The 25,105-nt window shown below is 38.5% G+C and overlaps 1 protein-coding gene across 12 annotated transcripts in view; it reads right to left on the bottom strand.

Moving 5' to 3' along the window:
- LINGO2 (leucine rich repeat and Ig domain containing 2) overlaps window positions 1-25,105 on the bottom strand; it is a 1,289,481-nt gene that overhangs the window by 1,028,957 nt on the left and 235,419 nt on the right. For 10 of the 12 annotated variants that reach the window (XM_021064187.2, XM_021064192.2, XM_084979859.1 and 7 more), the window contains one exon: window positions 21,196-21,292. The exons of the other annotated variants lie outside the window; for them this stretch is intronic. The gene's annotated coding sequence lies outside the window, so the exon portion shown is untranslated. The remainder of the gene's footprint in view (window positions 1-21,195; window positions 21,293-25,105) is intronic. 12 annotated transcript variants of the gene reach the window in all.

The raw sequence follows: 25,105 nt of genomic DNA, 5'->3' as shown, positions 1-25,105 counted from the left end.
CCAGAGAGAGAGCAAGAGCAAGAACTCACATGTGCACAGGTTGAAAACATTTTACAATTGTTCTTATACCTCCTACCCCCAGTGGAACTGAGTGGAGACCCAATTTCTCCTGCCCCAGCCCCCTACACTGTGCATAAAGGCTGAGGGTTGTTTTATCTCTGTAGGGGGCATATGTGATCTGATTGGCTTCGGGCAGAATACCTTATTTGCATGGGGAACAGGTTCTATAGAGGCTGGATGAGGAATGGGCACATCCCTGTCCTACCAGGCTATTCAAGGTGCAGGGAGGGGCATTACAATGAGACATGGCCAGAGGCTTTTAGGTTTTATCTTCTTAAAGAGGACTTGAAGCCTATAATAATATTACTGACAGAGGTATCTTCTTAAAAAAACAATTCGCAACATGCCACACCCCTGCTTCATACAGTTCCCCCAAAGTCCTCTGTTTAAGCCCAAACTCCTTTGTAAGGTTTAAAAGACTCTTTAAACCCAAGGCTCTAGACTTTTCAACCACCGATTGGATAAGGACTCTTTATTAACCCATCACTAGCCATCTCTAAATATAGTCCTTGGTATGAACACATTGCTTTCTTCTGTTTTCAGGCATCAGTGAGATATCAGCAGGAGAAGACAGCAGAGTGCAGGCAATATGGACACAAATCTGATGGGGGCACAGAGCAGATCTACAGGCAGGCAGCAAAGATTTTATGAGGATATAGAACTATTTTGTAGGGGAGGACTAATAGGAGTATGACAGCCCTTCCTGGGCAACGTGAAGATTGGGAAAGAAAAAGATTTAGCTCTCTGAAGATGCGAAATCATTGCCGAAGTAGCTGAACTCAGTGACTGAAACGTTTTTGTTTTGTTTCTCTTTGAATCATTTTTGGCCCTCACGTGATGTTCAACTCTGATTACATTGCTTTATGCCGATCCACATGGCTGTCTTTCAAGAGCACACTATCCTTCAGCAAAACGGGACCTAAAGGCAGGATGCCCAGATAGCTGCAGTCATTTGCAAAGAGTCAAGCTAATGTGCCTCTTAGAAAGAGCCTCTAAATGACTAATGGGAGCTAGGAGGGTCTGTCAGATAAATGCCTACTTGTGTGCATCTTCTTTAATTGACTTTGACGGACACATTGACTAGTAACTTTGATGTCAAGGGTTTATGTCTCTCTGTCTCTTTCATTCTGTCACAAGCTGTACACAATCTCATGCTGAGTAGGATAAAACGAAACTTTTCATATTAAAAAAGAAGGAAATAACTGCCAAAAAGTTCAGATTTTTTTTTATTCTAGATATTTGTATTTGGCATTCCACATATTTAAAACAAAATAAAACAAAACAAAACAAAACTCCTTTAACTTTACTCTTTGCAACAAAGGGATAAAAAGGTAAAACCATAAAAGTAAGACAATAAAGAGTTCAATTTATTTTGAATTCAATTTAAAGATTAGAGCATGATATTTATATGTTTTAATCTAAAATTGCTTCAATTTCCCCAATGTTTGAGCAAGGGGTGATTCAATTTCAGATTAGTTCAGATTGCCTTGGTAATGGAGCTATTTGTTGTCTGCTGAATAAATTCATCATGATAACATTGATGTCCATTTAAAGTGGAATGTTCTCTGTTTTCTGAGATCTGAGGTTTGATATTGGTTTTGATTTTGCTAAAGAATTATACCATTGCTTTATAATTATCTTTCTTCAACAGAAACCACGTCAATAATCCAACAGAATGGTATTCATCAACACTGGTCTTGGGACCCAAAGTTGGACACCCCAAAATGCGTCTCAATGGCATATTGATTATCTTGAATTAAAGTTACTTAAGAAAGATCCACTGCAAGAGAGACACACTGACCCTCCTTTTCTGTCTCCCTGAAGGCAAGAAATAAGAAGGACCACAGACAGGGATTCAGGTGTAGAAACCTCCAGAAACAAACCTTCTTACTTCTTTAATTTACTACCTAAGCCCAAACTCTGTTTATTCTCTTCACTAATTAAGCACCTAAACCCTAAGTTTTGTGTTTTTTTTATTTTTGTTTTTTTTTTCCTGAAAATTTCCTCACAAATGTATTGTATCTTTGTCAAAAAGTATAAAAGCTGCTTGTTTTGGTCACTTTTTAGGTCCTATTTCTCTGAGACTTCTGTGATCATGAATTAAATTGTGCTGGCTTTTCTCCTGTTAGTGCCTTTGGGTCAATTATTATTATTAGTCCAGCCACAGGAATTCAAGAACTCAAGGGGAAAATGTCTCCCTCCCCAACACTGGTCTATAGGTTTTGTTTTAAAGGGCAACACAGACTTTCGCAGTACACTGGGCCCCAGGGCAAAGCAAAGACTCCATGGGAATCTGGGTCAAACCTGACCGCAGTTCTTAGAGGACATCCTGGGAAAACAGAGGTGAATGTGGCTTGTTGTGAGGGAAGGACATTGAAAGCAAAGCTCTCAGGAATATTCAGCAGCAGTGCCTTTCTCTGAAGGTGGCCATTTTGGGAAAATCTGGCCCCACCTGTCAGTCAGCTGATGAGAAGCCCCAGGGCAAACAACAACCCTGGTGGGATCACAGCCCTGCCCCTCAGTAAACAGGCTACCTAAAAACCCCTCAGGCACACAGCTGCCTCTAATCCTATCCAGAGACTAAGCCCCACCCATCAGAGGGATTAGAATCAGCTCCTCCTACCAGGGAGCAGGCATCAGCCCCTCCCATCAGGAAACCTACAGCAAGCCCCCCATACTGACTTCAGCCACAGGGGGGCAGACATCAGCAGTAAGAGAGGCTACAACTCTATTATCTGTAAGAAGGTCACCCCACCAAAAACCTATAAAAATGAAAAGACAGAGAACTCGAACTCAGATGAGGGAGAAAGGAAAAACCCCAGAAAAACAGCTAAGCCATGAGGAGATTCTCAGCCTCCAGAAAAAAGACTTTAGACTGTTGATGCTTAAGAAGATGCAAGACATTGGAAATAAACTGGAGGCAAAGATGAATAACTTACAGGAAACACTGAGCAAAGAGATACAAGATATACAACTTAAACAAGAAGAGATGCAAAATACAATCACTGAAATAAAAAATTCACTAGAAGCAGCTAACAGCAGAGTACAGGAGGCAAAGAAAGAATAAGCGAGGTGGAGGACAGATTAGTGGAAATTACGGATGCAGAACAGAAAAGACAAAAAAGATTGAAAACAAATGAAGAGAGTCTCAGAGAATTCTGGGACAACGTGAAACGCACCAACATCCATATTATAGGGGTGCCAGAAGGAGAAGAGAGAGAGAAGGAGACAGAAAAAATATTCCAAGAGATAATAGCTGAAAACTTCCCTAGCATGGGGAAGGAATCACTCACTCAAATCCGGGAAACACAATGAGTACGATACAAAATAAACCCAAGGAGGAACACCCCAAGACACATACTAATCAAACTGATCAAAATTAAAGACAAAGAGAAAATCTTGAAAGCAGCTAGGGAAAAGAAACAAATAACATACAAGGGAACCCTGATAAGGCTATCGGCAGATTTTTCAACAGAAACTCTGCAGGCCAGAAGGGAGTGGCATGATATACTCAACGTGATGAAAGGAAAAAATCTCCAACCAAGATTACACTACCCAACAAGGCTCTCATTCAGATTTGAAGGAGAAATCAAAACCTTTACAGATAAGCAAAAGCTGAGAGAATTCAGCAACCACAAAACGAGCCTTACAACAAATACTAAAGAAATTTCTATAGGCAAAAAAGAACAAGAGAAGAAGGAAAGGAGAAAGAGCAGCAAAAACAAACCCAAAGTAATTAATAAAATGGCAATAAGAACATACATATCAATAATTACCTTAAATGTGAATGGACCCAATGCCCCAACCAAAAGACATAGACTGGCTGAATGGATACAAAAACAAGACCCATATATATGCTGTCTTCAAGAGACCCACTTCACTTCTAGGGACACATACAAATTGAAAGTGAGAGGATGGAAGAAAATATTTCATGCAAACGGGGATCAAAAGAAAGCTGGAGTAGCTATACTCATATCAGACAAAATAGACTTTAAAATGAAGAATATTTTCAGGGACAAAGAAGGACATTACATAATCATCAAAGGATCAATCCAAGAAGATGATATAACAATTATAAATATCTACGCACCCAACACAGGTTCACCACAATATATAAGGCTACTGCTAACAACCTTAAAAGGACAAATCGACAATAACACAATCATAGTGGGGGACTTTACACCCCACTTACAGCAATGGACAGATCAACCAGACAGAAAATCAATAAGGAAACACAGGCCCTGAATGAAACATTAAACCAGATGGACTTAGTAGATGTTTATAGGACATTTCATCCAAAAGCAACAGAATACACATTCTTCTCTAGTGCACATGGAACATTCTCTAAGATTGATCATATCCTGGGCTACAAATCCAACCTCAGTAACTTTAAGAAAATTGAAATCGTATCAAGCATCTTTTCCAACCACAATGCTATACGACTGGAAATCAACAACAAGAAAAAAACTGCAAAAAACACAAACACATGGAGACTCAACAACATGCTACTAAACAACCAATGGATCACTGAAGAAATCAAAGGGGAAATTTAAAAATACCTAGCAGCAAATGACAATGAAGATACAACACTCCAAAACCTATGGGATGCAGCAAAAGCTGTTCTAAGAGGAAATTTATAGAATACAAGCCTACCTCAGGAAACAAATAAACACTCAAATAAACAACCTTACTCGACATCTAAAGAGGCTAGAGAAAAGATAAGACCTGAAGTTAGTAGAAGGAAGAAGTCATAAAGATCAGAGCAGAAGTCAATGAAATAGAAACAAAGAAAACCATAGAAAAGATCAATGAAATGAAAAGCTGGTTCATTGAAAACATCAACAAAATTGATAAACCCCTAGCCAGAATTATCAAGCAAAAAAGAGAGAGGACTCAAATCAATACAATTGGAAATGAAAAAGGAGAAGTAACAACGGACACCACAGAAATACAAAGGATCATAAGAGACTACTATATGCAACTATATGCCAATAAAATGGAAAACCTAGAAGAAATGGACAAATTCTTAGAAAAGTACAATCTTCCAAGACTAAACCAGGATGAAATAGAAAAGATGAATGGACCCATCACAAGAACTGAAATTGAAATGGCGATTAAAAAACTTCCAACAAAAAAAAGTCCAGGACCAGATGGCTTCACAGGCAAATTCTATCAACCATTTAGAGAAGAGTTAACACCACTCCTTCTAAAACTATTTCAAAAAATTGCAGAGGAAGGGATACTCCCAAACTCATTCTATGAGGCCACCATCACCCTGGTACCAAAACCAGACAAAGACTCCATAAAAAAAAGAAAACTACAGCCCAATATCACTGATGAATATCGATGCAAAAATCCTCAACAAAATATTAGCAAACCGCATCCAACAATACATTAAAAGGACTGTACTTCATGATCAAGTGGGATTTATCCCAGGGATGCAAGGGTTCTTCAATAACCGCAAATCCATCAGTGTGATACACCACATTAACAAACTGAAGAATAAAAACCATACGTTCTTCTCAATAGACATGGAAAAAGCCTTTGACAAAATCCAACACCCATTTCTGATAAAAACCCTTCAGAAAGTGGGCATAATGGGAACCTACCTCAACATGATAAAGGCCATATAGGACAAACCCACAGCGAACATCATCCTCAATGGTGAAAAGCTAAAAGAATTCCTACTGAGATCAGGAACAAGACATGGATGTCCGCTTTCACCACTACTCTTCAACATAGTTCTGGAAGTCCTAGCCACAGCAATCATAGATGTAAAAGAAATAAAAGAAATCCAAATTGGAAAGGAAGAAGTAAAACTATCACTATTTGCAGATGACATGATACTATACCTAGAGAATCCTAAAGACTCTACCAGAAAACTGTTAGAGCTTATCCATGAATTTGGCAAAGTCACAGGATACAAAATCAATACACAGAAATCGACAGCGTTTCTATATACTAACAATGAAAAAGCAGAAAAGGAAATTAGGGAAGCAATCCCATTTACCATCATATCCAAAACAATAAAATACCTAGGAGTAAACCTACCTAAAGAAACAAAAGACCTGTACTCCGAAAACTATAAGCCACTGATGAAAGAAATCAAAGATGACACAAATAGATGGAAAGATATACAATGCTCGTGGACTAGAAGAGTTAATATTATCAAAATGACTATACTACTCAAGGCAATCTACAGATTCAATGCAATCCCTACCAAATTACCAAGGTCATTTTTCACAGAACTTGAACAAAATATTTTAAAGTTTGTTTGGAAACACAAAAGAATAGCCAAAGACATCCTGAAAAAGAAAAATGGAGCTGGAGGAATCAGGCTCCCGGACTTCAGAATATATTACAAAGCAACAGTCATCAAAACCATGTGGTACTGGCACAAAGACAGACATATAGATCAGTGGAACAGGAGAGAAAGCCCAGAATTAAACCCATGCACTTACAGCCAACTAATCTATGACAAAGGAGGCAAGACTATACAATGGAGAAGGACAGCTTGTTCAATAAGTGGTGCTGGGAAAACTGGACAGCCACATGGAAAAGAATGAAATTAGAACACTCCCTAACACCATACACAAAAATCAACTCCAAATGGATTAACAAGACCTAGATATAAGACCAGACACTATCAGACTCCTAGAGGAAAACATAGGCCAAACACTCTCTGACGTAAACGACAGCAACATCTTCTCAGATCCACCCATCAGAGTATTGACAACAAAAACAAAAATAAACAAATGGGACCTAATCAAACTTAAAAGTTTCTGCACAGCAAAGGAAACCCTAAACAAAATAAAAAGACAACTCACAGAATGGGAGAAAATCTTTGCAAGTGAATCAACTGACAAGGGATTAATCTCCAAAATTATAAACACCTTCTGCAGCTCCATACCAAAAAAACCAAACAACCCCATCAAAAAATGGGCAGAAGATCTAAACAGACAGTTCTCCAAAGAAGACATACAGATGGCCAAAAAACACATGAAAAGATGTTCAACATCACTCATTATTAGAGAAATGCAAATCAAAACCACTATGAGGTACCACCTTACACCAGCCAGAATGGCCATCATCCAAAAGTCTACAAACAATAAGTGCTGGAGAGGGTGTGGAGAAAAAGGAACCCTAGTACACTGTTGGTGGGATTGTAAATTGGTGCAACCACTGTGGAAAGCAGTACGGAGATTCCTCAGAAAACTAAACATAGAACTACCATTTGATCCAGCAATCCCACTCCTGGGCATCTACCCAGAGAAAACCATGACTTGCAAAGACGCATGTACTCCGATCTTCATTGCATCACTCTTTTCAATAGCCAAGACATGGAAACAACCTAAATGTCCATCAACAGAGGAGTGGATCAAGAAGAGGTGGTACATATACACAATGGAATATTACTCAGCCATTAAAAAGAATGAAATACCAGCATTTTTTTGCAACATGGATGGACCTAGAAAGTATCATGCTAAGTGAAGTCAGCCATACAATGAGACACCAACATCAAATGCTTTCATTGACATGTGGAATCTGAAAAAAGGACAGACTGAACTTTTTTGCAAAACAGATGCTGACTCACAGACATTGAAAAACTTATGGTCTCTGGAGGAGACAGGTTGGGGGGTGGGGGCATGTGCCTGGGCTGTGGGATGGAAATCCTGTGAAATCAGATTGTTATGATCATTATACAACTACAGATGTGATAAATTCATTTGAGTAATAAAAAAAAAATACCTTTTTTCCCAAAATTTAATTAAAAAAAGAAGATATATTTGTGACCTACAAATTCTTGGAAGATGTTTTCAGCAACTGACATTGAGAAAGGGGTTAACATGTTAAACAAGGTAATGGATTTTAATTTTTCAAATGTCCCAATAGTTCTCCAACTATGAGGACATTTAAATATGATAAAAGCATGCCTCCCTCCCCCCTTTTTTTTTCTTACCCTTACTGGTAATTTCAAACATGGAACTGACAAAACAGTCTGTGCTAAAAAGGCCTCTTGGTGTAGTACTGTGTTATATGACCTAATTTTTTTTTTAATTCTATTTTGTGGCTCTGCTGTAAAGATACAGAAAAAAGATTTAGATTGGGACCATAGGAAAGAAACACTATAAAAGTTAAATAATGCAACATAATAAACCTCGATGAAAACAAACACTTGAACTCCCTTTTTAAATCTCTGTATAAAAACTAAGAATACTTTAATTCTTAATGTCTTAATTTGCATATTTATAGGGGTCAACATATGCATAGTGAGAATATAAGCAGCTCTTTGCAGCAACTGCCCTCAGCAGGAAACCCCTTTTCACTTTGTCACTTTAGCAGAGCTATATTTAATTAACCTTAAACCTAGCAACCCTTGGCTCTACTCACTCACCTCTGGTCTTAGCACACCTTTCAAATCCTTTGATCATTCATACAATACCTTTCCCCACCCACTGGTTCTTTCAGAAGATCAAAGAAGTAGAAATGAAGAATAGGTAATTAACAGATGACCAGATCTCTACTCTAATAATTACCATTTAGTAATCTAAACAAACCATGTGAACAAGATGGTATCTAAAGAAAGATCACAAGAAGTTGGAAACCTGAAGATTCCAAGGGATGGATATGACTCTGACCGCGCCCATCTCAAAGATTAACTGTGATTACTTCCCTTTTTCCCTTTAAAAACGTTCATGGCTGAGCAGAATCTTCCGAGGTGGTTTATGGGAGAACTGGAGTCCATCTTCTCCCCAGATTTTTTTTTTTTTTTTTTTTTTGGTCATTTTAGGGCTGCACCCTCGGCATATGGAAGTTCCCAGGCTGGGGGTCAAATTGGAGCTGCAGCTGTTGGTCTATGCCACAGTTACGGCAACCTGGGATCCAAGCCTCCTGTGCAACTTACACCACAGTCCATGGCAACACCAGATCCTTAACCCATGGAGCAAAGCTAGAGATCCATGTTCTCATGGACACTAGTTGGGTTCATTACCTCTGAGCCACGATGGGAACTCCCTGCCAGCTTTTTTGATTCAAGCATCTTTCCTCTCTATCAACAACTGCCTCTCAGGTATTGATTTTTTGAGTGGCAAGTAGCAGGACCTGAGTTCAGTAACAAGAAGTCTATTCTCATTTGTTTGTGAAAAAGCATTAGCAGCTGTACCAAATCAAGTTGGCTAAGGACTATATGTATTGGAGACAAAAAGTGTGTGTATGTGGGATTTTTTTTTGAATCTGCTTTATTGTTTTAACATCTTTGAAAGCTATTTCCTATTGTTAAGCTATTTGATACATTACAATTCAGATATTTGCCAGAAGTTGAAATCTTTGACTCAATTTAGAAAACCTGCTGAAATAAAGTTCAACCTGAAGTGTTAAAAAAAAAAAGCTACTGTTACATGGAAAAAAGAAGGGCAGATAAACCTTGTTAGACTTTAGGAAAACAACAGATAGCAAGGGGCAAAAAGGCCTGGCACTCAACACGAATAAGATTAATATTATGACCTATATGTTGCTTTCATGGTACTATTCAATACAAATACGTTTTCAAAATATTTCTATTAATACCCTTCAGGTGTAAATTCAATGAAATCATTAGGAAACCATTCTTCTTCCACCGCTGACTAGAAGGAGGTCATTAAAAACAGTCTTATATTCAAATCCTTTTTCTAATGACACATCAGCAGTCAGAACAAAAACCTGCATCCGAAACTTCTAAAGGAAGAAACTGACAATGGTGTTGGGATATATTGAGAAAAGTCTTGTGAAAAGTCAGTGAGTTGAGTGGAAATAGAAAGTCACCAAAATATGATATGATGCTGATGAAGACATTCATGACCAGAGTACAAATAATGGATTTACTCTAAGTCATTTTATTTAAGCCATGCAAATAACCCTCTGAACAGGGCAGCACACATGCCATCATCACTTAAGGGACAATGAAACTGAAGCTCAGAGAAGTTAAGCTCTTTGAAGATGGTCACATGGAACCAAACTACAGTGGAATAACAACGTGCTCTCTGCTGCTTAAATTTTTCCTGTTTGACTTGAATTTCTTAACCTGTAAAACAGTGGTAATAATGACTATCACCAAGGATTTTTTTTTAAGAATATATCAATGAGATAATGTATAAATGGGGATTTATATATTATTGCATATGATAAACTATCATCATCATGATATAACTTGTCCATCACATATAAACACATATTATTAGTTAACTAGGGCTATCATAACAAAATACCACCCTTAGGTAGTAGAAATAACAAAAATGTATTTTTTGCATAGTTATGGGGCTAGAAGTCCAAGGTCAGGGTTCTGGCAGATTCCATTTCTGATGAGGATCTTATCCCTACCTTGCAGACCAGCACCTTCTCACAATGTCCTGATTCAGCCTTTCCTTAGTTGGTACACACTCCTGACATCTCTTGCTCTTCTTTTAAGAACACCAGTGCTATTGGATGAAGGTCCTGTCCTTATGACCTCAATTAACCTTAATTACCTCCCAAAAAATGTCTATTTGTAAATACAGACATACTGACAGGGCTGCAACGCAAGGATTTTGAAGTCAGTCCATAATATTCTGCTTTCTGGCTCCCCAAATTCCTGTTCTTTTGGCATGCAAAATACATGCACCCTATCCCAAAGTCTGAACCTATCCCACCATCAAATCCAAGTCCAACATCTTATCTAAATATCTTCTAAATTAGGTATGAGTGAGACTCTAGGTATGATCTGTCCTGAGGCAAAACTCCTCTCTAGATGTGAACCTGTGAAACCAAATAAGTTATGTCCTTCCAAAATACAGTGGTGAAGATGATGTAGGCTAGACATTACATCCCACGAGGGAGACATCAGAAAGAAGGAAGGGGTGAGGAGTCCCAAGCAAGTCTAAAATCTAGCAAGGTAGTTCTTAAGGATGGAGAATAATTCTCTTTAGCTTAATGTTCTGACTTCTAGGTCCATTTGGGCAGAGTTCCACCTTCCAGTTCTCTTGGGCCTTCCCCCTTCTGCCCTTGGGCTCTTGGTGGAGGCCCTTCTCTACTGAAGAAGGGTGGCAGCCTTGCTCCTGGGGTCACGGCTGATCTCTGAATTACCTTCAGAGTCATTCTTTCCTTTTCTTAAAGGAAGGCTACATTCATAGCTGGATAGTGGATAATTCTATTGTTCTTTTCCTGTAGAATGCAAGAAGTCCACAAACCTTTTTTTTATAACGTCTCTGTCTCCTTTAGTCCCAATGGGTAGTCAGTGTCTATTTGGATACAATTCTATCTCTAGTCCTAACTTCTGCTGAGTAGCCAATGAACTCCATAGATAATCTCTTTATAAAGTGACTGTCCAGTTACACCCTTAGTATTCTCACCAAAGAAGGCTTTCTCATATTCTGCAATGTTGGTAGGCAAACAAATTTTCCAAATCTTTAAATTCTGGTTCCTTTTGTTTAATTATTTGTTTAATTATTCCATTTGTTTAATTATTCCTTCTTCGAATCGAATCATCTCTCTCCTCTCACAATTTATTACAAGTAGTATATCTAACACACATTTTATTAGTCACATCTCTGTGACCTTGCCCATCCAGTTTTCCTTGGAATATATAACACTAATACACAAGCATCTCAGTCATAATTTGAGCTACCAAGTAGGGAATGGTCAACAGCAGGACACTGTGCTTCATCCTGTTTATGTAAAGACAACTTATATTTAAAGACAAGAAACTGCTTTTTTTTTCATTATCTCCCTGCACTTATTTCAGTAAATTTCATCTGTGTTACTGTATCCTTTCGTAATTCCTTGGGAACATACATGATACAAAAAGAGTGACCATGGAAGTGAGTGAGCAGGTGTGCCTTCTGGTCTGTAGTTAGAAGATTCTAAGAGGCTTGACAGCAAAGAATTGCCATACACAGTGATTGTCCACTCTTTGCTAAGACCTCACTCAAAGACCTACTATTCCATTCACCCTTAAGTTTGAAGCCATTTTTCACAAACTGGCTTCTCCAGACTGATGCATCCTACTATAAAGTTTCTATTTTCCAGAAAATCAAAGTACTTTTTTTTTGGCCATGTCAGCAGCATGTGGAAGTTCCCAGGCCAGGGATCAAACCTGCAACACAGCAGCGACCCAAACCATTGCTGTTAACCATTGCTGCCAGATCCTTAACCTGCTGTGGCAAGAGAACTCCACAAAGTAGCCCTGGGATTCCATGCTTGTACAGATATTTAATTATGATTTAATACTTCCTAAAAGCCTCACTTCTATCTGAAATGACTCAATGCTTCCAGCCCCTGGTTAAATGGCATCTCCTCTACCCAATCTTCACCGATACCTCTAAGCAGAGGTCACCACTCCCCAACTATGTCTTCATAGAATTTTAACTATGATAATGACTACAAAGTTTCCAGGTTTGTTTCTCCCATTCACATGTGAGGTCTAGAAGGTTCTGTCTTACTAATTGCTCTGTTTTCAAAGGTCAGTACAGTATCTGGCATACAGAAGGTGTTTAATAAATGTGTGCAGGATAAATGAATGACTGCAGTGCATTTTATCCCCACCTTCCTGATATTTTTTATTCTGAAATAAAAGCTGGTGTTTACCTTTTTTGAGACCTGTAGGTCATTCTCTCTACAACCCAGTCTGGAATGAGACATCATCAATGGACCAACTTCTCTTTCAGCCTCTATAAGAATTAAGCTCGCTTCATTAGTGGGCCCAGCATTATTTGTGGCTGTGTTTAACTCATTGCAGAACTAATCAGCATGTTTCCCTCTGCACGAAAAGATCAATATAATTATAACAATCATTTATGAAGTACTGTGTTACATTTTACAATTTTTCCATCACCTTCAGCCTTTGCTTTGGGTCATCCTCTTCCCCTTTATAGAGGTGATTATGAATGCAGTTTCAAAATTTTACATGCTGCTGGTGAGCTATTCATCAAAACTGTGTTCTTCCCTTCCTGGACATATAGCTAGGCTGTATATCCCAGCCTCCAATTCACTGGGGATTTGAAGCCCATGGAACTTGAGTGACAGTATGGAGCAACACTTCTGAACCTGGCCCACAAAACCCTCACATGTTTTCCTTATGCCCTTTCCTCCTCCTATCAGCTAAATGAAACTGAACAAGGTGATCTTGGAAGTCGCATTTTGAAAACAGAAAACCAGCAGATGGAAGGAGACTGATCTTTGAATCCCTGCTTGAATGAGAGTTGACCATATGCCAGCCACCACATTTAAAAATACTTTTTTATTAAAGTATAGTTGATTTACAGTGTTGTGTCAACTTCTACTGTATAGCACAGTGATCTAGTCTCTCTCTCACGCACACACACACACATATTCTTTTCTCAGACTATCTTCCATCACGTCCTTTCCTAAGAGACTGGATATAGTTCCCTGTGCTGTACAGTAGGACCTCATTGCTCATCCATTCTAAATGTAATAGTTTGCATATACCAGCCACCTCATTTTTGACTTTAAGTGACTAAAATAAAATTTCATTCTGCTTAAGCTATTATACATCTTGGAGTTTGTTTGTTATTGAGGCTAGTGGCATCTTAACAAACACAGATGTTTTACTTTGGTTAGATGTCAAGACATTCAGCAAGACTGCAGTGAGAGGTAATAAACTCATAAAACAGGCCCTAAAACTTTGTATGTGTATATGTGTAAGTAATTGGAATGGGGAAGGCGGTTTGTGAGACTCTGGCTAGTGGCGGCTATAACTATAAAGGATTGCTGACAGAGCCTCCATTACTGCAGACTGCCCCTTTAACAGGCAGCTCTCAGGCAGTCTGTGCTCCTGCTGTTTGCAAAACTGACTTTGAATATACAATGCCAATTATAAGGACCGAACATGTCAAGATTTTGACAGGTGTCTACAGAGTTATGCAATTAATTTTATTTATGCACTTTCTGCTTTAAATGTCCCTGAAAAGCAGAAAATTGACTAATGCATCTTAAAAGGAACACTCATATCTAGCTCTTCATCACAAATTACCACCACTCCCCCCTCACAAATAGATACAAAACAGGAGAGAGAGAAAGAGAGAAAGGGGTATGTGTGTGGGGGGAGGCAGAGAGAAAAGAAAAAGGAAAGGAAAAGAAAAATAAAGTTGAAGGGAAATTAACTGACTTGGTAATGATGTTTAGTATGGATACGAAGTGGCAAAATTCCCTTGAAATTTTTCAAGCTAATCATCAGAGGCAAAAGCTATTTAAAAAAAAAAAAAAGTTTAGAGATTGTGACCAGTGCCAGACAAGGCCTGACACTTCTTTTGAATTCTAGGACAACAGGGCATTTATTAGTATCTAGATATACAGATTTAATTATGCTGCAATCACAATTTTACTGTCATTCTTCAAAATTGAGAAGAAACACATTTTTCTCTAATTCTCAATGACTGTGTGACATAGCTTGGAGCATCAGATAATGACAACACCACAAGTGCCTTCCTGGCACTTACATGGTAATGATAATATGCAATTAAATTACCTAATACTGTGCGATAAGCCCAGGCAAGATAAAATAAGTTCACTAAATCAGAAATAAACCTTCAACATAGACAAATACTTATAATAGTATGACTTCTCTCAGGTTCTCAAGAAATATCTAAAACTCTTATCCTTTTGCTTTTTACATTAGGACACACCTTTCACTCATTTATAAGTCCTGAAATCTATTACACGCATCACAATTTTTCAACTCAGATAAAAATAATGGCCTATATATTATCTGTTAATTTTTTCAATGAGAAATGACAGTAAAATCAACTAGAGAATAATAGCATTGCCAAAACACTTGGGTGATACTTATCTTAAAAGCACTGGCTGCTAATGTTTGCATTATCCAAAGACACATATACTTCAACCTCAAGAATAAGCCTAAAAACGCCTGGAGGTAGGGAGAAAGAGGAAGAATGGAGACCTGGGAATATGTGTCCTCTTACTCACTCTCAGCAACTTTGCAGTTTCTTGGAGAAACAATAATTGATAGAGATGCCTTACACGTATTTCTCTTTGAGATATATATATTTTACCACCACACCTGCAGCATGTGGCAGTTCCTGGGCTAGTGGTCCAGCTGGAGCTGCAGCTGCAGGCCTGTGCCACAGCCACAGCAACACCAGATCCCAGCTGCCTCTGTGACCTATGTATGCTGCAGCTTGTGGCAACACTGGATCCTTAACTGACTGAGCAAAGCCAGTGATGGAACGTGCATCCTCATGATCCGTATGTCTGTTTCTTAACCCTCTGAGCCATAACGGGAACTCCTCCTTGAAATATTTTTTGAAACAAGCATACACAGGTGCACACTATATATACTCCCCCAATTTTTAAAAGGTTGACAGCAAATATCAATTTAGCCTGTGTTTATATAGCTTCAAAGCATATAATTTCTGGCTTATTACATAATTGACATAAGGTTTAAATATGTATCCTTTAAAACCTTAGCGAGATAGTATTTGAAGATGGCATCTTATAAAAAGGAATCTTGAACGAAGTGGAGGTGGATGGAGAGAAGACTGGCCAAGTGATTAAGGTAGATTAAGACAGTAGAATCGCCTTAAATTTGTCATCTGAAAGAAATAAGTACCTCCCCTTCATTTCTTCCTTAAGCATAGCCTTAGAAGGAAAAGACAACAGTGAGAAGCATGCCTTTGCATTATAAAGTGAAAGAGGAACAACTGTGAAAGGGGAGGTGGGAAGGCAGAACTGGCAGATCAGATCCTTAAATGGAATCTCAATTGGACCACTTATAGGAAAGACTACATATGGAAGCTAACGATCTGGAAGTTACTTCCCTGAAAAACATCTAAAAATGCATATCATCGTTACTTCTAAGTTATAGTATGACTATCACTGAAGGGCAAGTAGAATAAGGGATGGGGTCAGTAGCGAAAGGCACCAACTTGTGAATGGCACTAAATCCCAGAAATGGCCCAGAACCAAAGAACTCTGCAGTGAGAAATGCTGACTGCTTGGGCTCTGATATCAGAACAACCTGAGTATGAATCCCTATTCCCACTCTGCCATTAGCCAGCTGTGACATTACGGAAAAAGCTCTTAATTTGCCCAAGTCTGTCTCCTCATGTTTCCACATCCAAATGAAATAGAATTTCCATGAAACATTTCCTCATCTTAGCCCTTCTTCCCCTCCAGTAACAATGAGCAGTTTTCTCATCTGATCCCTGCCCTTAAGACTTAAATTGTATACTGTTATACCTAAAAGTTGTATTTTTGTTGTTGCTGTTCGTTTTAGGGCTGCACCCTCAGCATGCAAGTTCCCAGGCTAGGGGTCAAACTTGAGCTGTGGCTACCTGCCTACACCACAGCCACAGCAACGCAGGATCCTGGGATCCAAGCCATGTCTGCAGCCTACACCACTGCTCATGGCAATGCTGGATCTTCAACCCACAGAGTGAGGCCATAGATTGAACCTGAAAATTCATGAATACTAGTCATATTCATTACCACAGAACCATAACAGGAACTCCAAAAGTTGGTTTTATTTTTTTCTTTTTTAATTTATTTATCATCCCTATTACAGAGTGAGCAATTGGGAGGCTTATTATTACCTTCTTCCTCATTGCTTAAAACAATGCGTGGCATAAATAAATGCTAAGTATATTTTTTGCTGAGTCAGTGACTAAAGTGAGGTCATTTTACTTATCTCAGTGGTGTAGGGGAATAAATGAGATACTCTGTGCAGACCATTGAGGTGAAAATACCTGCAAGTACACTTAGAGGGGGAAGACGCCATTAAGGGAGTGACAGAGAATGACAAAATACTGCCTTATAGCAGCCAATCAACCATGAGACATTTCAAGGCATATACTAAGCATGTACTCTGCTAGTCAGAAGGTGCACAAATTAAAGTGTTAAGAGGCAAGATAAAGAGCCAAGGGATCTCAGTCTGGGTCCCAGAGTGCCAATACAACCATCAAAACTCTATTTTGGTAGGGAGCATTCTCTGTAGCAAAACTGCAGTTAAAGAGTAACTCAAGACTAGATTATGAAGCTAGGAGAACACGGTGTCCATAAGACACCAAGATACTTTTTGGCTATGATGAAAATAAGTATAGATTTAAAATCTTCTCTAAAATTAAGATCCAAGGAGATTACTAAATGTGAGAAAAAAAAAAAAATCAGTTTTGTCCTGCATGCAAAATGAGGATAGACCAGGTGAGGAATTACGTGAAAGGTAAAAGAACAATGAAGAAAATCTTATAGATTGTATAGATGTGGGCATTGTTATCTTGAAGCTCAAGAAGTTTACTTAATGTTATCCTGTTGATAGTTTTATTTGGATAGCCTGATATGTATGTATGTGTATGCATTAAGTTTACTTTGAATGTCTTTAAGCAGGGCCGGGACTCTTAAGTTCCTCTCAGGGTTCATTATTCCTGTTGTTTCGAGCTTGTCTCCTCCACACTGTAAATGCATAAACTATCAAGGTGATAGGACAGCTGATAAAAGCTACACATTTATGCACTTCTCTGGAAGGGCATGGGCTAAAAGGAAAATGGAGATAGGGGAAGGTATTCAGGAGAATAGTGTAAGAAGTAAGAGGGGTGAGGTGAGATGCTTCAAAGTTTAAATTAATGACATTGAGATAACCACCCCAGTGTTCTTTATTTAAGAGCTTGGTGCTTCTTTTCAGGCTTAGATGGACTTCCCAAATGAGTCACGGCATGCCAGGCATTCATGGCTAACACATTTATGGAAGAAGGCATTTCACTAGAGCACTTCTTCCACCGTGTGTAATGGCTTAATGGCAATGGTTAAACAAGTGAAGCTTATCCACCTTTCATACGACATTTAGCAGAGAAGCCATTCTGAACTGTTTTGCTCTGTAAAGTAAGCCAGGAAGCCAGGCTCCTCTCTGCAGTTCTACCTTCAGACAACTATCCTTGTCTGCATGATACAAGATGGCTCACCAGGTCATACTATGCCACCTTCATTTCTTAGTTACTAGAGGAAGGAGGAGAAGCCTGCACATGTGCCCTTGAGGACTTAACCTGGATGTGGCACACATTTACAGTAGCTCATCTCCTATTACCTAGAACTTAGACAACTAGCCAGATCTAGATGAAAAGGAGACTGGCTGAATTGATGCAATTCAAGAGGCACACAGGTGCAAGACAAGAAGAATCTTCAGAAAATACTTGAGGCATCTTTTTTTTTTTCCCTCAGAAAATTTCTGTGCAGTTTTGCAAAGCAGATGAGATAGGTCTGCTCAACTGATGCCTTTCAAAGCCTAACTCAGCAGGTGATGGTGAATTAAGTGTTCAGGAGCTTAAACAAAACAAATACAGGCTGATTGTTCCCATATGTGCTTATGCTGCCGGCTGCCATAAAACAAAACCTTTCGTGACTAGGAAATTGAATTATCCTAGGATTAGGAAGCAGATGTAGCAGTCACACGCTGATGTGGTGCCAAGACTGAATCCCGGCCCTATCATTTCCTAACTCCATGACTTGAGCCAGTAATTTTTGTCTATTTTCATGCATCTGTAGAATGGGGATATTAACTGCTGAGAAGGACTAGAATCAAGATTTGACAAACAATACATATGAAAGCAACTGGTTACTAGAAGGCTTTTAATAAATGTTAGCCAATTCAGAGTTCCTGTTGTCATTAACTGGGACTTCTTTCTTTTCACTTTATCACCTTCTTATTTGTTCTTATAAACACTTATATGGTTAAGAACTATTGGCCTAGATATACAAATATTAAAAGGAACATTACCATACAGGTAATATGAACAAACAAATGGGAAATATTTGTTTTCCTTGGCTTGATAATTCACAAATAAAATACTTATTTTCCTGGGTAGGCGCATATATGCAAGGTGAGGCTTCCTCTAACACTCAGGTCCCTCTCCATGAGTCAAACTCATCTTTTAAATTAATTTTGTTCTTCTTTTGGAAGATTACAAGTAATTCTCGATGAATATTTGGGAGAGCGACATGCTATCAAACCTACAAGCAGATCCGGATATAAAGCCGGCATTTAAAACCATCAGCAATGCTCTAAGCAGTCAGAGATGTATACATATTCTTGGTCGAATCTGAAAGTGTCTGTAATATAATTATTATGATTCTCATATTATGATGAATAATACTAGGCTTAAAAGAGGTTGAGTAACTTGATCATTACCGTAAATTTAGCAAAGACCATGATGCAAATATATGGTTATTAAAGAGAAAAGGCAGAAAGAAATGAGGGCCTAAGCAAAGAATACTCTATCCCTAAGAAATAACAACTTCTTAACTCCATCCAAAGCTGGGTGTAAAGTGGGAATTTGGGATTATTTATTTAAGAGCATCCATTCACATGCAAACTCTTGAATTGAGGAGTAATACAGCGTAGGAGGAACATGGACAATTTTGCAGGTGTTTTCAGAATGTAAACTAATTGAAAGTAGCTTAAGTACAGAATGGCCTAGATTCCTTTCCCATGGTGCTCTGGGGGGAGCCTTTGTCTATTTATGTTGGAGATTCTAGTCTAAGACCTTCACTGCACTCATTAATTTTATAGGCTCTTACTTTACCATAAAAAAGTGAAAACACACATTGGAATGCAAGGATGATGAAGCCTTCTTATCAGAATCTCACCTTGAAAGTTGTTCGTTTTTATTTTTCCATTTCACAACATACAAAGAGAAAATGTAATCTTCAACTTCAGGTGTGGTATCTGTCCCCACAGAAATGTTGCTGATTATATCCAACACAGAAGCAAGACTGAAAGCATGAAGTCCATGAGAGAATGCTTTATAGATCCCAGGGTGTCACTGTTCAATAGCCCAAACAAATCTGACTCACAGAGACACAGTGGGCATCTAGTTTGCAATTAATAGTGAAGTTTTGTTTGAAAACTTTCAGGTAAGAAAGCTAGATCAGCAAAATCCAATAGTACTGCTGAACCCCTGAACAAAAGAGCCTGCGTATTGCCATATATAAATGAATGCACCTAAAGTGTACTGGAATTCTAAAGGTTTCAATCAGCCATCTGAATTGCCCCCAAACAAATGACTTCTATATAAATAAAATACATTTTGGCCTAACTTTAAGTAATGGCGAATGGAGGGAATCTTTTACACATTCAACATTCCTTTAATTACAAATCTTCATGGATAGATGTTGGATAAAATAATGGCTTACATTTTGATAGCTGTGACATCATAAGGTCTTCTATAAGGCTGCTATTTAGTATACCAGGCAGAATTACAGGTGCTTTTTATATGTTTCTCTCTTATTTTAATAGAATCTTGCAACAACTTCATGGTACAAGTAACAGAAAAGGGAAGAGGCTCAAGTTACTTGAGTCACATATCAGTAATGCATAAAGGAAGAATTGGTACCAGCTCCATTAAATGATGTGGTTGGTCATGTCAGGGTATTTGCACAGACAAAGCCTACTACAGATTTTCATTTTATAGCAAAGGTGAATGGGAAAATTATAGCACACATTTCCTATGTCAGTTTTTCTGTAAGTTTCGATTTCTTTGAAACACCATCATCTATGTAACTAGTCAATGACTTTCAGAAATCTTTCTCTTTTCAAGAGTAGTGAAAATATAAAAGAAATTCCTTCGCTTTGGCTTTCTATGTGAGGGATGGCAATTATGACTTTGCTCAATAGCAATTTAAAACTTGAGGGTCTTGCCCTCAGCCTATTTTAATCCTCTGGCTCCTCAGTCATCACGAATGATGAGAGAGGCAGCAAAAATAGTAGAGCAAAGAGTCAGATCACTCCTGTACCCTTTACTAGCTGCGTGATCTTGGACAAGGTTTTAATTTCTCTGAACGCCCATGTTCCACATCTGTGCTATGACAATCACACCCTCTCCCAATGGCTGTTATGTTGACATACTGACTAAGGTAAATAATGGAAATATGCAAAGTGGGAAGTTAACAATAACAAATCTAAGTTCCCTGTTTTGTCCCACTCCTCTTAGGGAGTCACAACATAATCTTTGCAAAATAATTAAAAAGAGTTGTTTTGAAATCCAAATTTATGCACCTGGTTACAAGCCTTCACAATTTTTATTTACACACACAAACATATATTTCCTCATCATATCCTTCAAAGGCCATTCCAGTATATTAAGAATCATGACATCTTACCCCAACATGAAGCACTGCCAACGTGGATGCCTCAACTTCAATCGGGATACTTCACAGATAAGGGTTCTACATCTTGAAATATTCGCCAAAGGATTCTCTAAATGAAACAAAACAAAAACTCTTGGGAATATGGAAAAAAATAAATAAACCTTAGCGCCTTCCAACAACACTCATCTCAAATTCTTTGTGTCATTTTCCATCTGGCAGCTTTTCCTCTAATTCTGAACAACAACCAAAAAAAAAATCACATATGTATTTCTAGACTGCAGATTCACAGTTCTATGTGATGTACCCATCCCTGACGACACTATGGCTTACATATTTTTGGACAATGGATTTAATTCTATTTGTTTTTATAAGTCAATGGGTATTCTAAAACAGATATTAGAAAGTAAAGATTGGGATATACACAACTTATGCATCAAACACTATTTTTACTCAACCTGTTTTGAAATAAATCATCTAAATGTCAGTAATAGCAGACAAAAGAACATATGAGGACAATCAAGATATATCAAGTGTGTCAGAGAAGGAAATAATTTGGATGTTATAGCTTTTCTCTTTTTACGATACTTGTGGATGTCCTTCTAAAAGACTAATGCTAAAAATAGAACCATCATGTGATACTGAAACATATTTATTTCTTGCCCTTAAATCATTTAAATTATTATGAAAAACAAACTTTATATATATACATATATATGTACATATACATGTATATACATATTCTAGCATTGACATTTTGTGAACTGAAAACTCATCAATAAATGTATAAGGCACTAAGTTCTGTGGAAAGAAAACTGCCAATTTTAATGGTTCCTACTACATACCTTTCTTTCTCTCACACACATGCATATGCACACACGCCTTACAGGCCAAATTTATTGCAAGAAATTACAGTGCAGTCACATAAAATACAATGAAATCACATTTATTCATCAGACCAGGTCTATCTCTTTAATAGCTATGTTGGTTTCATTACAAAAAGAATCCTCTACAAAAAGAATTAAATAAAATCTCAGTTATGCAAATGACACTAATGAAAATACTAAAAACCTGATTGTGTGAAACATCTCAAGCTTAAGAAGGCATGTCATAGTGATCAATTTTAAATTAGCCACTTTAGAGCAAATTCTTTTGCTTCACTCTCCTGGTGGCTTCTTGGATTTCTATTTCTGCAAAAATAGTAATTATAATTGTACTAGATGGAACAAGTGAGTCTCTCTTCCCAAAATCTAGGTTTGAAAACCAGACTACTGGGTCCATTAAATAATATTGGCATCTCAAGTCCTCTGGAGAGGTTCATTTTAGGTACAGACTTTGAACAAAGAAGGTTGTTCTAATTTCCCTCTCAATAGAAAACAGGTAAGAATTTTGCTAGTTTCTTAGCTATAGTCTCACAGCCCCCAAAGTAGCATCTATGATCTCCACTGAGATTCTAGGACTGGGTCTCTGCACACCACAATCCTCTTTTGCCAGCTGTTTTCTGATTAGGTTCTGTAATCAGGGGCACTGAAGAGATTTTGGGAGGAGGGGGACAGGAGAAAGGGCAATGGAGACATTACTTCATGTTCACTTGCTGCCAGCATTGCCTTAGCAATCAGTCTTTGCAGGCAGAAAGCTGTTTCTGTCCAGATTTTGCAAGCCCTCCCAGAATAGGCTCCCTCTGTCCTCTCAGAGGTGCCAGCATTGGGCTGCCAGTATCCCTTTCTGAGAATTCCTGAGTCTGTGCCTCCAAAGGCCTCTCCATTGAGCTCCTTAGAGACCATCACTGGTTGCACGGCACCATCTCCAACATGTATGGACCTCAGAACTACAGGGTTCCTCCTCCAAGTTCCTAGTACCTCAATTCTTGCTTTAATTCCCTAAGCCCTAAGAGTGGAGATGCTTCCCACAGCCACTATCTGTACAACCCCAGGTGCCCCCACCTCTTCCAGTTCTCCAGCAAGTGTTTATCCTCTTCTTTATAGACACAAATCTGAGATGCATCTGCAACCTATGCCATGGCTTGCGGCAGCACTGGATACTTAACCCACTGAGAGAGGCCAGGGATCAAACCCGCATTTTCACAGAGATTACATTGGGTCCTTAACCTGCTGAGCCACAATGGGAATTCCCACTTCTGTGGGAAAACAATGGGTATAACTTCTGCTTTCCTGACTGGAATCTGTTATAGCACACATATTTTATTTTTAGGTTGGAAGTGGGGGAGAATGGAAGAATCTAACCTTCCTTGAGATGTTTTTCATTTGTTTTATTACCTAACCTCAAAAAAAGCCTAAGAAAGATGTATGGTTATCACAAGCTTTTTTTTTTTTTTTTTTTTTTTTTGTCTTTTTGTCTTTTTGCCTTTTCTAGGGCTGCTCCTGCGGCATATGGAGGTTCTCAGGCTAGGGGTCAAAATGGAGCTGTAGCCACCGGCCTACACCAGAGCCACAGCAACGTGGGATCCGAGCCGTGTCTGCAACCTACACCACAGCTCACAGCAATGCGGATCCTTAACCCACTGAGCAAGGCCAGGGATCGAACCCACAACCTCATGGTTCCTAGTCGGATTCGTTAACCATTGCGCCACGACGGGAACTCCCATCACAAGCATTTATATTAATATAAAGAGTGATAATATTTATTGACATGTTATTATGCCATGTTATCTTTGCATATAGCATCCCTTTTAATATCCAAAAACTTTCTAAAATGGAGTGTTTAAGATTTATTTTATGGTTGGAGAATTGAAGTTGAGGTTAAATTACATTTCACATCTTAGATATCTCGTGAGCCCTACAACTACAGTATATGTGGGTGTGTGCCAGTGTGTGCGGTATTTGGGTTTCTCTTTCCTTCTGTCATGACCAGAAAGCCACGCTGACTACTGATGGAAACAATGAAGGATGCCCCGCATTGGATGAATACAGATCTTTGCATCTGCAATATGGAGGAGAGAGTCCTGAGGCTTAGAGTCTATCATCGGTGCTTTTACTTTGTCACTTATAGGTTAGAAAAGAAGAAACTCAGCTTATATAAATAGAAAGAGACTTCAAAAAATAATGTTCCCCTCTAACCATAATCACACATGACTTGCAAATTTAAGATGATAAAAGCATGATTTCTTCCTAACCTGAACCACCACTGGTCTTCACTACTGCATGTAAGCAGCTCTTCTGCTCCTTTTCTGTATGTTCATCTCTGTTTTCTCAGACCTTAGTTATACAAATGAGATCACTAGGTAACATTTAACCATACTCCTGACTTCTGCTTTACTGAACATATGCAATGCCTTGCTTAACATGTTGATTTCTTTCCTGGATTAAAAGGAGTAAGAATGAAGAATTAAGTCATTAAGGAATGACTGACGTTTTACCCACAACTTGTCCTTAGCAAATCTGCAGGGGAACCACACAGGCTAGAGAGCATGCAAAGGAAGATCAGGAGATGTCAGCAGTCTTCACATGATAGAATAATGGCAGAGAATCTGACCTCTTGTCTTTAATGATTAACTGAGATTGTGTCCCCTTTTTCCCTTGAAAAATTGTCATGGCTGAGCAGAATATTCAGAACTGGTCACTGGACAAGAGTCCACCTTCTCCCCAGATGGCCGGCTTTTCTGAATAAAGCACCTTTCCTTTCTACTGACACTAGCCCCTGAATTACTGGCTTTTGAGAGGCTAGCAGCCAAACCTGAGTTGGGTGATGCATACATTTCTCATGTCCAGATTCTTAAACACACAGTAAAGATCCACTCAGCATTTAGTTGCAAAATCAAGAGAACTAATTCCTAACTCTTCACACTATTATTGTGAAATGTGTGGAAAGATACAATGCTATCTTCATTATAAATGACTAACTCAAGCAGCAGTTAAAAGATGAAATGACCCTATGTCACTGTCAGTGTTTGTGATGAATGAGATGA

Source organism: Sus scrofa, chromosome 10 (genome assembly GCF_054392235.1).
Source record: "Sus scrofa isolate SSC_HxYL_T2T_F1_AM1 chromosome 10, Sscrofa_HxYL_maternal_Yorkshire_Landrace_v2.0, whole genome shotgun sequence".
NCBI lineage: Eukaryota > Metazoa > Chordata > Mammalia > Artiodactyla > Suidae > Sus > Sus scrofa.
This window is presented reverse-complemented; position numbering and strand designations above follow the sequence as displayed.